This window comes from Aphis gossypii, chromosome 3 (assembly GCF_020184175.1).
Source record: "Aphis gossypii isolate Hap1 chromosome 3, ASM2018417v2, whole genome shotgun sequence".
NCBI classification, from domain to species: domain Eukaryota; kingdom Metazoa; phylum Arthropoda; class Insecta; order Hemiptera; family Aphididae; genus Aphis; species Aphis gossypii.
Window position 1 is genome coordinate 25,273,107 of NC_065532.1, and position 14,764 is coordinate 25,287,870.

The 14,764-nt window shown below is 32.1% G+C and overlaps 1 protein-coding gene across 2 annotated transcripts in view; it reads left to right on the forward strand.

Moving 5' to 3' along the window:
- The window catches only part of LOC114131492 (transcription factor SOX-5), a 157,551-nt gene that overhangs the window by 45,065 nt on the left and 97,722 nt on the right, over positions 1 to 14,764 (forward strand). For both annotated transcript variants that reach the window (XM_050202476.1, XM_050202477.1), the window contains exon 2: positions 12,067 to 12,196. The gene's annotated coding sequence lies outside the window, so the exon portion shown is untranslated. The remainder of the gene's footprint in view (positions 1 to 12,066; positions 12,197 to 14,764) is intronic.

The following is a 14,764-nucleotide window of genomic DNA, read 5'->3' on the forward strand; positions in this document are numbered from 1 at the left end:
ACAACAACTATCAACTATCGCCTCCAGAGATTCTCCGTACAGTATACCGTTTGCAGTACCGGTGGTGTATTGCTCCTGCTATGTTATGTGTGTACCTAAGCTATCTCACTGTCTTTGAACGCTCGATACATGTTTTTCGAACAAAACGTTATATAATATATTGATTTATATTATATAAATTTATAATACATAATATATATATTTAGTATTATAAAATATTAGCTATTTTTTTAGTTGTTTTGTTTATTATTGTGGTTTTTTTTTTTTTTTGTACGAATTGCTTTGTATCTGATTACTTCAAAGGTGGTATTTCTTAGAGGGCCCGCATTCACCACTAGCGTGTCTTGCAGTACCTAATTTTTACTAATCATTGCACGAATAACAAATAAAAAAAAATCATAAATAATCACTGCGATTCATTACAGCCCACCGCTGTAGTTGGCACTGCATTGCATTATACCTACGATATTATTATTGTCAAAATACAATACAAATATATACATTAAATGTCGTTCGTCGATGGTTTAAATGATAAAAACAGGTGTTTGTAAATCGAATATTAATTTGCAGAGCTTTTATCAGTAGGAGGGGGACGGACAGTGACCAATTATTGTTGGAATTGTATCTACCTACCCACATGACCAGTCCGTATAATGAATATAAATGTTATTCTATACTTAATATTAATATTGTTGTTTTTGAAGATGATTACAGCATTTTCTTCGCTCAACGTCAATTACTAAAGTTTGCAAGGACACGTCGTCGTGGTCGCTTTAAACTATTTCGATTTCGCCCTGGACCATGGTCTGTAAGAATTCTTAAATGGACTCGCGGCATCTTCTGTTAATATTACAATTTAATGTTTTTGTTCGGAGAAATCAAAAATGTATATAAAAAAAAAAAAAACGATAGCCACTATAATAATATTAATAAATACGGCGGGGGGCGTTCCGTGATAACCATCCGTTGTCTGAATGTACTGCTGTTACTACAACACTATAATGTGCATATGTACCTAATATACGCCGCGGTGGCGAAGTCGAATCTGGCCTTGAAATTTTTATCTCAAAAAGAAACAGACAAACGACTGAGCAAAGATACGAAAACTACGTCTAATCCCACCCACCCCTCTTTAAGAAAATCTCAAATTTACAGTATATAATATTATAATAGGTATATTAAAAGTAAACCGCTTGGATGAGGAAGAGGACTACTTATATACTTTACTGCAGCGGCTATACGCGAGAATACGACAACACAATCGAATAGAAATAAATAAATACAACCGCCTCACACGCCTATTTTGCCTTTACCAGCTCTATCTTTATTAGACGGTAATATGTTTAACCCGTACTACAGACAATGTACCTACATACATAATATATACGCGTGGAACAAATAACCCGCGGAGGTGTCCGACCTGCGGATTTTCTATTGTTGCCGCCGCCGCCACCGCTCTTGGGCAACTCGCGCGCCACCATTATAATATAGACTACATTAAGATCGTAATCCGAGAATATTATGTATAATAGGCGGCGTGTATGTACGCTAAATACGTCCTCGAGCTACACTACCACTGCACCAGTGCGCTCGGCCACAGCAGCAGCAGCCGCAGTATGATATCGACCGACCGCATCGGGAGCGCGTGGGCTACTGCGCCGGCTATCTTCTCTGCTCCCGTGGTATATATCTGGTTCGGTACCTGTTATACATACGTCTTAAATCGCTAACCACAACAGAGTCAACTTATTGCGAGTCACACCTACGGCATGCATAATATTATTATTCCACATCCACACACAGATGATGCCGCTGTGATCTTGGTCGTGGAGTTCAAAACCTGTAATGGTTTGCGACGTCATATACATACATTGGAATTGGTTAGCACCGCAAATAGGCTCCTTGGTTGTCTCGAGAATCTGTCAAAATAAGTTTTATTCGAGTGAATACTACAAACTCAACGAGATCTTCTTCTGTGGACTGTGATGTGTTTCACACAGGGCCGTGTTCTTTACGCACGTTTCAATAGTATGGATAATATTATTTTAACTACCTACTAGTTGTAATTAAAATCATCGTTTGTTCTATAATAATGTAACGAAATCAGAACTTTTCTCACGGTTTTCTATTTCTTTTTCTCTAATTAGTCTTGTTTTTTTATACAAATACGAGGAATGATTATTTATGTAAATATCTCTTCGACACATCAAACCAAACCCATCGATCGACAATACTGCGGTATAAATAATTGATCTGGCTGAACAACAAAAACTTGATTCGTATATACATTTAATATTTATATACTCTTGTATTTTGTTCCCGCTCGGAACGCGTTTCATCCGGTGTGTTTACTGTGTCAAATTCTTAAAACGTGTTGCTGCCGCCGTTGACCAAGACCAGTAATTTGACGGCGCGCGGGTATACCGCGCACAGTAATTATATTACCAAACACGCGAGTTTTTATGTATAGGTGTCGTATATATATTATTGTTATTAATTCAACGATGGAAACGTCCCAAATAGAGGATATCAGATTGATCTCGTTATTTTGTAATGACTTATATAAATCGTTTCTTATTTGTATTCTAAGCTCATTCACTCGGTATATATATATCATTTTAAAATGTGTTAGTGTTACAATATCAACCTGCCATATATATTTTCTGTAGGTCTAACGATGAAATACACCTAATTTACGACAGTTTTTAGTTAGGTACGTTTCGGAAAAAAATATTGTGCAAATCTTACATGCAGGTAAAGTTTGATTCTAACCTACGTTATGTTCCGCATCTAAAAGCTTAGTTCAGCCCAACTCTGATGAAAATCGAATGGTATATTATGGTTAATGGAAGATTCTATGAACATATAACAGCCAATAAATTTATGATACAATGAATACAACATGACAAATTATTAGCTGTGAATAACCAGAATTTATACAATAATATCAAATTCCTATACCGTAACGACGGTAATATAATAATATAAACTAATATCATCCATACATAAGTTACGTTCAGTGGTGGTGCATATATTTGTATTATAGTGTAGGTAACAAACGTGTGTTTCCTACATGTATAATTTATACTTATACCTACATTTAATACTAACAGCAGTCGTGGTCGACGTGTGATGATCGGCGCGAGATACTGCAATTGTAGAAGAGAAATAATAAATAAATAATGTGGGTACTGAGAAAAAAAGCGCGTAATCTTCTCGGCTGCGGAATACAATATTGTCGCGTTTTTCTAATATACGTGCCCGTCTCACGGCACGTGTTTTAGCCCCGTTTTCCTACGCGCCCGACCCATTGTCGGCGACCGCTTTAAACGTTAAACCGGTATGTCGGTATCTTTCTAGCTACGACCGCGAGTGTGTATGCAGTTGTATTTATACGTAATGTATAATATATATATATATGTGTGTGTGTATACAATATACATCATACATGCGTATTATATTATAGGTGCACGCGTGTGTGTGTGTGTGTGTACGGGTACACAAACGAGGTGAACGACCGACCCGATCGATGGTGGTGGTACCAATCATTCAAAAACAAAAAAAAAACCCAAATCAAAACGATTTAGAAAACGAAATTCCCGATGTTTTACGGTTTCTTCTCCCCCGAGGGAAATCCGTAAAGTGAGAGCGCGATGATCCTGGCGGTGCGCTAAAAATGACTATTACCATAACCGGCATACGTCACCCATAATATAAAAAACACCAGATATATTGTATTAGTATGACGCAGAGTTTTCAAAAATCAACATTGTAGAACAAAAATGACCGATACTCATTAGTACCTCTATACCGCTATACTTGTTTATTTTTTATTTTTTTATATAATATTATGTACTCGTAAATGGGTAGCTATATGTTTTTTTTTTTTAATAGTTTATAGTGTTGTTCTCATTTTTATTTGAAAAATGAATAAATTTCTCATCATTAAAAATAAAATTTGGATTAATTGTACGATGCTTCAGTGATAAATATTATAGTTATAAATACAAGACCGTGTTTAATCGCTAGCCAACAGAAAACGCTACCAAAAAAATATGACTTGAGTATTTGTGCTGTTCTTTCATTAAAAAAACTATTTTAAAACATAATGAATATTGCTTGACTCAACTATTTAAGATGTTTGTGGCCATGACAAGATAATTAATTTCAATATATTGCAGTTTTTCCTTTTGTGTGTTGTCATTTGTTATACATAGTTTCATTTTCATCACATAAACATTATATATTTATTTAATACATTATATACTTGCTCGTATATAAACTGTTTGAAATATCGAATTTTCGAATTATTTTCACAGTCGAGATGACAATTTTAGTTATTTAGACTTTTGACGAATTAATTGAATCATTATATAGCCGTTTATTATAGACTCGATTGTTTATTTACGATAGTTATTATTTAGTTAACGGCAATAACCGCGCGTTTATTCGTTAGTCGTAAAAGTTTTTTATTTTTAAATATTTTTCTTGATATCGACGTCAATGATTAAAATTTGTGCCAATCACAAGATGGAAAATTGAATTGCATTTTACATTCAAGTCAGTTTTGAGTAAAGTGGAGTATTCTTGTGTGTGTCTGTGTACCGAACGAAAGTTAATCAGGACAAATATATATTATTATGTATGGAAAGAGAAGAAGTAAAATGAAAAAAATTGTGTTTTAAAGAAAAAGAGAGAAAAACATAAGAAAATGAGAAAAAGTCTTAATTGCGTCATGCAGCGAAAGAGCAAAAACAATCCGCGACCGTTGGCAAAATCAATGCATTTTTTTTTCATAAATACTTACGATATTAATAATGTTCACTTTCGTCTTTGACTTTCAAAAGTCTGAACGTGACATGTAAATAAATAAGATTTCCATTCTACGAGGGAGACGTAATTTTGCTCGTATTTTTGCATCAAGTAGTAATAATAATAATAAAAAAAATTAGTAATAATAACACAAAGCCGGAAATGTTTAAAGCAGTCGTGTTACATTAGTAGTAGTAGTAGTATAATAGTAGTAGTAGTAGTAGTAGTAGTAGTAGTAGTAGTAGCAGCAACAGCAGCAGCGTGTGTCAAACGTCGGGGGTCGACGACAATCATCAACAATCAAGCCACCGCCGTACGCGCATAATAATAATATAGAAGGGTATATATATATCATTATGCTATGTACTGTTGCCGAATATAATATGCACGACAGTATGCCTCCACCGCCATGGTAGTCGCCGTCGTTGTCGCCATCAGTCCCATACGCTCTTTGCAACGTATTATTATACCATACATTGACTTTTTTTTTGTTATCAAAGTAAAAAAAATATATATAGTAGTAGTGACACGCCCACGTTTCGAAATGTGTCTAAACCAAACTAGTTTTCATTCGGACGCACCGCATAATTTCAGACCACGTGTATGTGTTCGAGTGGGCAACCTTTCCTTCGTTGTGTTTATTTGTCATCGATTATAATATCCGGCCGTTTCTCTGATCTCTATAATATACTCCCTCGCTCTTTGTTCGTTTCAGATATTTTCGTCTCTTATTACTCGTATTATTATAATATACGCACAACCATATAATCGGACGAAAAAGTTCGCCTTTGTATAGTTGCGTGCCTGAACATAAAGCGAGCGCAATCACTGTCTATGTGGGGTATTGCATGAGCTATGCACTATAGCTTTGCAGTATATATAAAAAAAATCAATATCATAATAATATTAAGTATAGCAAAATTGATTTATCTCTATCAGCAATATTTATGGGAGAAATTATTACAAGTCATAAAACTATTCGCTATATAATATCAAAACGTATATTATTTAAGTAACGACCGAATAAGAAGAGTGACTTATTGATATGTGTGCCTACCCTATATATATTATATATAATAATATAAAGTATAGGTTTATCCTGCAGATTCATTTCAAAATCAAATCAGTAGATCAAAGTAGCGAAATTGATCGGATTGTAGGCTAAAATTTTCATAGTGAACATTATTATAGATATAAAATAGCGGAAACGAGTAGGTTTCAATGAAAACAATATCCGCCAAAATATTATTCTTTAAAAAGAAAATTGAACAACACATATTTATACTTCTGGACTCTGGTTATAGAAAATGTAAAAAAAAATGTATAAATTCGAAGAACGAATCGACTGATACGTTATCGTATCATGCCGCGTGTACACTTATTTACCATACTTATTGTTTTGATGCATTTACCATCGTTCATATTATAGTATAAAAAATTTAATTTTAATTGACGATATATCGGGTCCGCTGTTAGCAATCGGTATATTATACATGCACGTGAGTGTCATGTGTCGAGGTGTGGGACTTTACGTGCGTATACATGGGAAAAATGGACGGATTGCACTCAAAACGTCAGCGGGTTAGAGGTATTGTGTCAGCGGTCGTCGAAGTGAAAATAATTGAAAAAAAAGTACAAAATAAGAACGTAGGGGAAAAAGCGGCGCGCGTGAGTGTGCGTTTTTCTTTATTTATTATTCCGTTCTTCTATAACATATTATATACGATACTATGTGTGTATATTCTCTCTATTTTTACCTATATATATATATATATATATATATATTACACGTACTATAACAAGACAGATGAGAGGTAGATATATATATAGGTATAAGCGCGAGTGGCTGCTGTGCTGCAATGAATTTCTCGGTTTTCTCCACTCTTTTCTTTTCTTTTCCACTCATCGTTTTCACGCACAACACTAGTTTTATCATTATTATTATATACTCTGGCAATGATTATTATAAATGCATGACGGTGGAGGAGATAGTGCAGTGCACATCACGTGCAAACACACACGTCACATTGTGGCGCTGGTGGTTACACGTCGGCGGAGGGGTAGCGAAAAAAGGGTTTCTTCATTATTATTGTGTGCTATATACTATGTATGACGTATAATACGTAATATAATGTATACACGTATTTATAACATATAGAAGCACACCCATACACAAGATTCACGAACAATGCAAGACGAGAACTGATAAAAAATGCACGGTGAAAACCTATTGACGAAGAAAAGTAGAATGAGTAGGAAAAAATGAAAATTATTATATGTAATAATAATGAAAAACCACCGCAATACTCGGTCGATGGAAAAGCTCTTCCTCCAGGCCATCACCATTGCCTGACAAAAGCCACTCAAGTTTTGTTTTGTTAAAGCTCGGTTTATTTTTCGAGTTGCACCCCCCCACGGAAAATAATAATAATAAAAATTGTTGTCGGCCACTTAAAAAAGTCGCTGCTGCGGCTGCTGTTGTTAGTTGCTGCATCGTTGAGAGCAGAAAAAAAGTCGTTTAAAACAAGCTGCACTATTATACTAAATATATATATGCACTTCATAATGACATATTGTTTTGTGGTTTTGTATTTTAGTTTTTTAATTGTGACCGCGGTGGCGGTGGAAATGAAGTCATTATTTTATAATGGACGACTTGTAGTGCATGCACCTTCCCTGTTTACTTAATACGCGCTGCTCTATAATATGTAAAAATAATATTTTTAATTTTTGTCAAAGTTTTTCAATTTGTTTTTTCCCCTATAGTCATTGTACGAAATGGTATAGTATAATATATTATGTTATGATATACCTATATAATAATAAATATAGTTTCACCGTATAACGTCATCTTCTGCAGTTGTGTTCTACCGATATAGTACATAATAATAATTACTATATAGAAGAAACGATGTAAATATATTTAATGAAGGTATGCTTGTATTAAATAAAGGATGGAAAAAAATTACGCTTTTCTTTATGATTTTGATTTACGAGAGACCAGCCAGTTGATTGGGAGTTCTCGTGCGTGATCGTCATTATTCACTATAGCCGTCGATCGGTGACATTAAGTCTATTTGTCGAAATCTATTATTCTTTCTACATAAAACGCCATAATGTTCGTCGTATTTAAATCGTGTAATAGGTACCATACACGTCGTTGTCCTCGGGTCTGCGTAATCATATAATAGCATCCAAATAGTATAATATACATTCCATATAATATACTAGTCGTTGCGCGTAGTTGGGAAAATCAAGCGAATTACGTTCGTACAACTTTGGAACTGTATAATATACGCTGTCGCGTGTACTGCAATACGCATAGGCATATATTATATAGGTACTATGTGTGTGCGTATAATATAATATTATATTCTGCGGTTGTGATGCATTTTTAATAACACGGTACAGCGACGGCGATATAACATTTATATTATATAGTTATATATCGCATGTTTATATTATATCTATATATATTAAACCGATATAATATTAAAACCATTTTTTTTCTGTCTACTCGGCCGTAGATGGCGGTCGTTGTTATTTGTATCACGGGACGAGGAACATCTGCTACATTGATATAATAATAGTGTAATAATAATAATAATAATAATAATGAACTGCAGAAATGAAATGAATGCGCTCAACATATATTTTTTGTTTTATATATATAATATGTACTTATAATAGGTACTCACGCAGTATCCGTACGGTAATATGTATATATATATACGCAGAATCCTCGAACGAAGGAATAATAATCGCCAGCAAAATATGTATAAAAACTACTCTTGTAGAATATATAAACGTCGAACACGAGTTAATTGATTTACAATGAGCGTGGATTGAGCCATTAGCCGCCGCCGTCTTGGGTTGCAGCATCCGTCGCTGTAATATTCGTCGCCGCAATCGGGAGGACGCGTGTGGGCATCGCAGTTATTATTATTTATTTATACGAACGTATTATTGCTTATTATTATTATTATAGTATTAGTATTATAACGTAGTATATATATATACGCCTTTTATCATAATGCTTTATAACATCTATATAATATAATATCGTGATATAACTATACGGTTTGTAAATATACATATATATATATTATATATATATAAATGTATAATATACGATACGATAAAATAAGGATAATTTAGTATTCTAAAAAATAATGCATAACGTCATAATCGGCGATAGGACTGCGGATGTGTTTTTTATTTATTAATTTTTATCGAAAATAAAATATCGTAGGTATATCATATTTATACTGTACACACGTGCGGTGCAACACATTAATAACAATAATAAATAATAATATATAATATACACGGAACGCCGATTATTATATACATTATTGTTTTTTTTTCTTTCTTTTAATGAGCCCCGTTCGACTAACGACTAGATCAGCTCGTACGACGACCACTATATATAATGCAATAATCTTCTGCAATATTATACTATTATATATGCGTTCCTCGTTATAACAAGGAAAGGTCCATTATACACGCGAAACGCAATAAATTTAACGAGTTTTTTTTTTTCGTGCAACATCCATGTTAATATTAATATCCACGCATATTATTATATACCTAAATATTATATGAAACGAGTGTTACCTACATATTATATTTATTATTGTTGTCATGTTATTACTTATCGTTATTATAATATGCGCTCATGATCTTATTTTATTTTTCAACTATTATTAATTGTTAACGCGTGTGATACAATATATTATGTTATACACAAGAACATCACAATAATTATACAACATTACGGCAGTACCTACCTATCATTTGTCTACGAGTCTGTATGCGAATTGCAACGATTCACTGCGCTGCGGACGTTGGTTTTTTTTTCCAGTAGTCATTTTAGATTGGAAAAAAATCGATTATTAATTGTCTGTCGATTTTTATCGTCAAATCGTGGTTTACACCTCCCCCGCCGTCGCGCATCACTGCCGAGGAGCGAGTTATATTATAAGTAGATATACATACCTGTACCTATAACCTATATAGACAAGCGGCTCTTCAGCGTAGGTTTCATATTATTATCTGTGTTTGCATCATCTCCATATTATCAAATATCCGCAGCTCCCTCTAAGAAAACTCATAGGTACATGGAATCCGTTATAATGTATACGATTGTTCTAGATGGATGACACGGTTTTTCTCACTTACGTTTTAATCAAATTCATTATATCGTCGAAATCGTTGAATTTTATTAAAACTAATATAGATGTTTCAATAATATATTCATGTTATTATTATCTTAACCTACACGACGTGTCGTATTACGTCGTTGGGTAACCTATATGCCACTACACCGTATAATATGTGTACATTGGAATTGATATTTTTTTATTAAGCTGGGATTATAATATTATATTTATTCAGGATTAACGAGATCAAATTCGTAGCGTACCTTTACCTATAAAATCGAAATCAGTTAAAATATGTTTAAGCCATTACACGTGTTTTGACGTAAATTTAATTTTTCAAAATAGACTTGTTAACTAAAAAAATATTCACTTGTTTTGGCAGGTGTACCAATATATAATATAATTCTTTAATTTAAATTTAAATTACATTTTTGATTTTGGAGGATTTTTATTGCATCCGTTCACAAACCGAATTCCATTATTCGTACATTAATTAATATATCTCAAGTAATTTTTCAATACTTCATCATTTGATGACAAGTCATAATGTTCGCATTATGTTTCATATTTTTTTATACATTTTAATGAAATATATATACATACCTAATATTATTTTCACTTGTGTGTTTAAATTGTTCAGGTAGTTGACTTATATATTATGATATTGTATATTATATAATTACTTAATTAATATGTATAAGTGTTAGCAGTATTTATTTATTATTTTAGATACCTACTTGTTGAATTTTTTATTCAATAGTTAATTAACTGAAGATAGTATATTTATGTATATTATGTAATAAAATAAATTATTATATTTAATATATTTCCACTAAAAAATATTTAAGATATGCGTGCGCGTCTTCTCGTCCCACGTGTAGTGTAATTTGACTTCAGAAGTTATTTCAGTTATTATTTATTTCATTTTATTTTAATTACAAGACGTCCATAAAAATACATTATGATATAATTATTAGTTGTTCGGTTTTATAACCACCCACGCCACCCTATTTCTACACCATTTCACTAATGCGTAGGCAATTGTTCGTTTCGAATTCAGTGTTCGCTATTATAATAATAATATATTATTATTGTACAGTGGTTTAATCGACTTATGTGCTTTTCTCTTAGCAACGATTGTTATATACTTAATTCAAAAACGTTTAATATCAGTAAAATATGAACTATTATTTGATATAGACTTTTTTCATGACTAAAATAATACATTCAGTTTTATACCTATCATATAAGAATTCAAATTAAATTTAACTAAATAATTTTTCAATTATTTGAATAAGTTTAAAATTTTAAACTAAAAATATTATATTAAAAAATACCGATGTATGTATAACTTTAATTAAATTATTGTATATATATACCTAGTATATATAATAAGTAATTTGAATGATTTATATAAAATCGTTTTTTTATTAGTACCTATTTGTAATTTTTTTCCAATATATACGTATAAACGTGTAAAATCAATAGTTATGTTAATATTGTTAAGTTAATGAAAAATACTAAATTTTTTTAAGCACTGTAATTTCATTAAATGGAATGCACAACTTTTTTAATTACGCATGGGGACATATAAAAATATTATAGAGGCACTTCAAATTTAGCTAGGTAGGTATAATTTATCGGATTTTGAATAAGTAATAATTTTCAGTTTATACATTATCTCAATCCTACGATAATCGGAATTTAAAAGTTATGTAATGTTGGTTGAGTTCTTTTTATAATTTTAATCCCACAGAGAAGTGCTTCAACTACACAAGCACTACCAATAAAATATTTTAAGAGCAAAAATATTAATTATTATTAATATTCTGATAAAATAAAATTACATATTAATTTTATTTAATATAACATATAAGTAATAATAATGTCTAAAATTCCATTATATAAACTTCAGTTATATTCGTATATTATAAATAACAATCGATTATTGTATTTATAAAACAATATTAATTTGCATATATATTATGTAGGTATCGTTTATAAATAATAATTAATATATTATAACATAATGTTTATCAACTGATATTTTTTTTATATTATTCTTTTGACATTGATAAAATTTTTTTTTCAGGTGTTACCCTCTATCGAGAATCACGCTACAGACGCATAATATTATATACCCGCGTCATTTATTGTAGCGTACAATATGACTATGACTGTCGGAGTCGTTCAATACCGTCCAACATAACATGAGCAAACAGGTATGAGACATTTATTTTTGGTTTGCCGTTTTTATAACAGCAGTGGAGATATTCCTCTCCCTATATAGACTTCCCCGGGGACTTGTATTAATCTTATACCGGAGGACATCTATTAATTCTATTGCTAGTTTTTTTTTCTCTCCGTTTTATACGTACGTCCTTCTCAACCCTTCTCCACGCGTCACCTGTAAATATAGACGACACTACACCAATCCTTTCACCACATGTCTCCTTAGCGCGGGTGCTTATACGCTCGCACATTAATATTCACCACTATATAAACCAGTTAGGACACCGAGCGGAATTCGACCCCGAACGCACAACAGTTGGCATGGATTTTGGAATTAAACGGCGGAAGCAGTGTTTTATTTTCGTATAATCACGAGTACCTAATGGCCAGGGGAAAACAAATTGAAGAAAAAAATGGTTTTGGTTTTTTATACCCAAAACAACGCCCTCTTCCCCTTGTTCTTCACCACCATGTTGCTGCTTCCAACCAAAGTTGTGAAAAAAGTAAATAAAAACTCGTTTCGTTTATACTGACTAGTATGGTATAACGTGTGTATAATAAATATATGTATATATATCTTATTATACACTGATGATGGTGGTATATACTGCTACTACACCCTTTTCGTTTATTCATAATCCCGTGTTGACAGATTCCGTTACCCACGAAATTATTACGATACGACTTAACATGCGCGTGTGTCGTTTGCCGCAGTCGTTGGATAATATATTTTTAAGTTTTAACGCGATAACCGATTATATATACTTTAAACTGTTTAAGACTATTAGTGTGTTAAATTAATTTTAAGTTATTGTGCAGATGATATAATATAATATGTTGAAACATGAAACAATATAATAAGATATGTGTATAGTACTATAATGTATATAAGTAAATCATCCTATTAAAATTACATCCACATAAAATATAGAAGTGGAAATAAACATAAAACTTCTGTACTTGATATGTTTTAAGTCTAACGGTCATTATTCATTGTCATTATGTTATATATAGTATTCGAGATAGAAGTACTCCAAGATTAAACTCTTAAGTATCATTTTTTATACATACGATGTACATTGATGTGGGGTAATAAACTAGCGTGTAATATAAGTAGAAAAATATCAATGAAAGTACACTATGAAATTATTCATATTCTTTTTGTCCATGCCAAATATTCCCTAGTCGTCTTTATAGCTTACAGTTATTTCTGTCACAGAGGTCAATCTACATTACTGCCAAGACAAAAAGACGCAATACGCTGTCTCTTTAACAATAAACTGTTATTATAATTATTTTTAAGCAATGTATGGCACATAATAATATATATATATTATATATATATAAATATATATAAATATAAATATAAGTGTACTTTTACGGAATATACGTTTAAAAAGCAATATAAAGTTAATTACGTAATTCATAATTCGAAAATATTTTAGTACAATATATTCATTATTATTATTAAGTGTACCTATATTATGTACCTATTTATGTTTTTCGTGCATAGCAACACACAGATTTGGAGTTAATTTTACCATTTCAGTGAGTAGGACGAATTGACGTAACGATATTGTCATTTGAGCTCCAATCAATACAGATATATTTTATTTGAACCTAAAGTAATTGACATATAATTCAATTTTTCCTCCAAGCCAGTTTCGTTTACACGTATTTTAAATAATAACATAAATTGTAATTTGAACGTTCATATAAAACACTTATTATACATAAATATACTAATAATTTAAAATCTAACTGCTTCATATCGTCTATCTAGACATAGATAGTATAAATATAGTTATAGTAACTAAGTTATTCATATATCAATGCTGAACAAGTCGTTTTTTCTGCAGACTGTCATAATACAATGTATTAGGTGCTTTTCGGATTATATTATTATTATTATGTCTCCCGACCCATGGTTAGGTAGGTTAGACGTTTTCAATCTCATACTCGTGATATGATAAATAGCTAGGTTAACCGTTGAACAAGGCATTTTACGTTGTCAATATAATTTGGCTTCGTACGAGCAATTGTAATTCGCCCGCGGAGTTTTAAACGTAGCAACCGTCCACGCTGGAAAAGCATCAACGACAAAGACGACAAAATGATTAATGATTAATCCACCGTTCGCTTTTCTCGTCTGAACCCTTTTCTTCATGGGTCGTTATTTGTTTTACGCATATTTCCCGCTTTCGAGTTGTTAACTGATCATAATTGACAAGCGGATGTTCGTTAAAGGTCGATGTAGGTGCTTCTTACTGTACAAAAATGATGAAAGGTTTTCTTTTATTTTTCCCTTCCTTGCCGCCTGGTGGTTAGCACTACTAGCACCTAAATTGTATTAAACAAACCAAATATTTATATATATACATATACAATTTGTTTTTCGTGGTTTTTTGTATCGACGTAGCTATAAATTGCGTAATAACTGTGGCATCCACCGCATCGCTGAATAAAAGTTTCAGACTGAGAACGACTACGGTGCACAGTGGACGTGTGTCGAATTCGACCCTTTTTTCAGACCCCTCTTCGCCCGGTGACGAAACTTT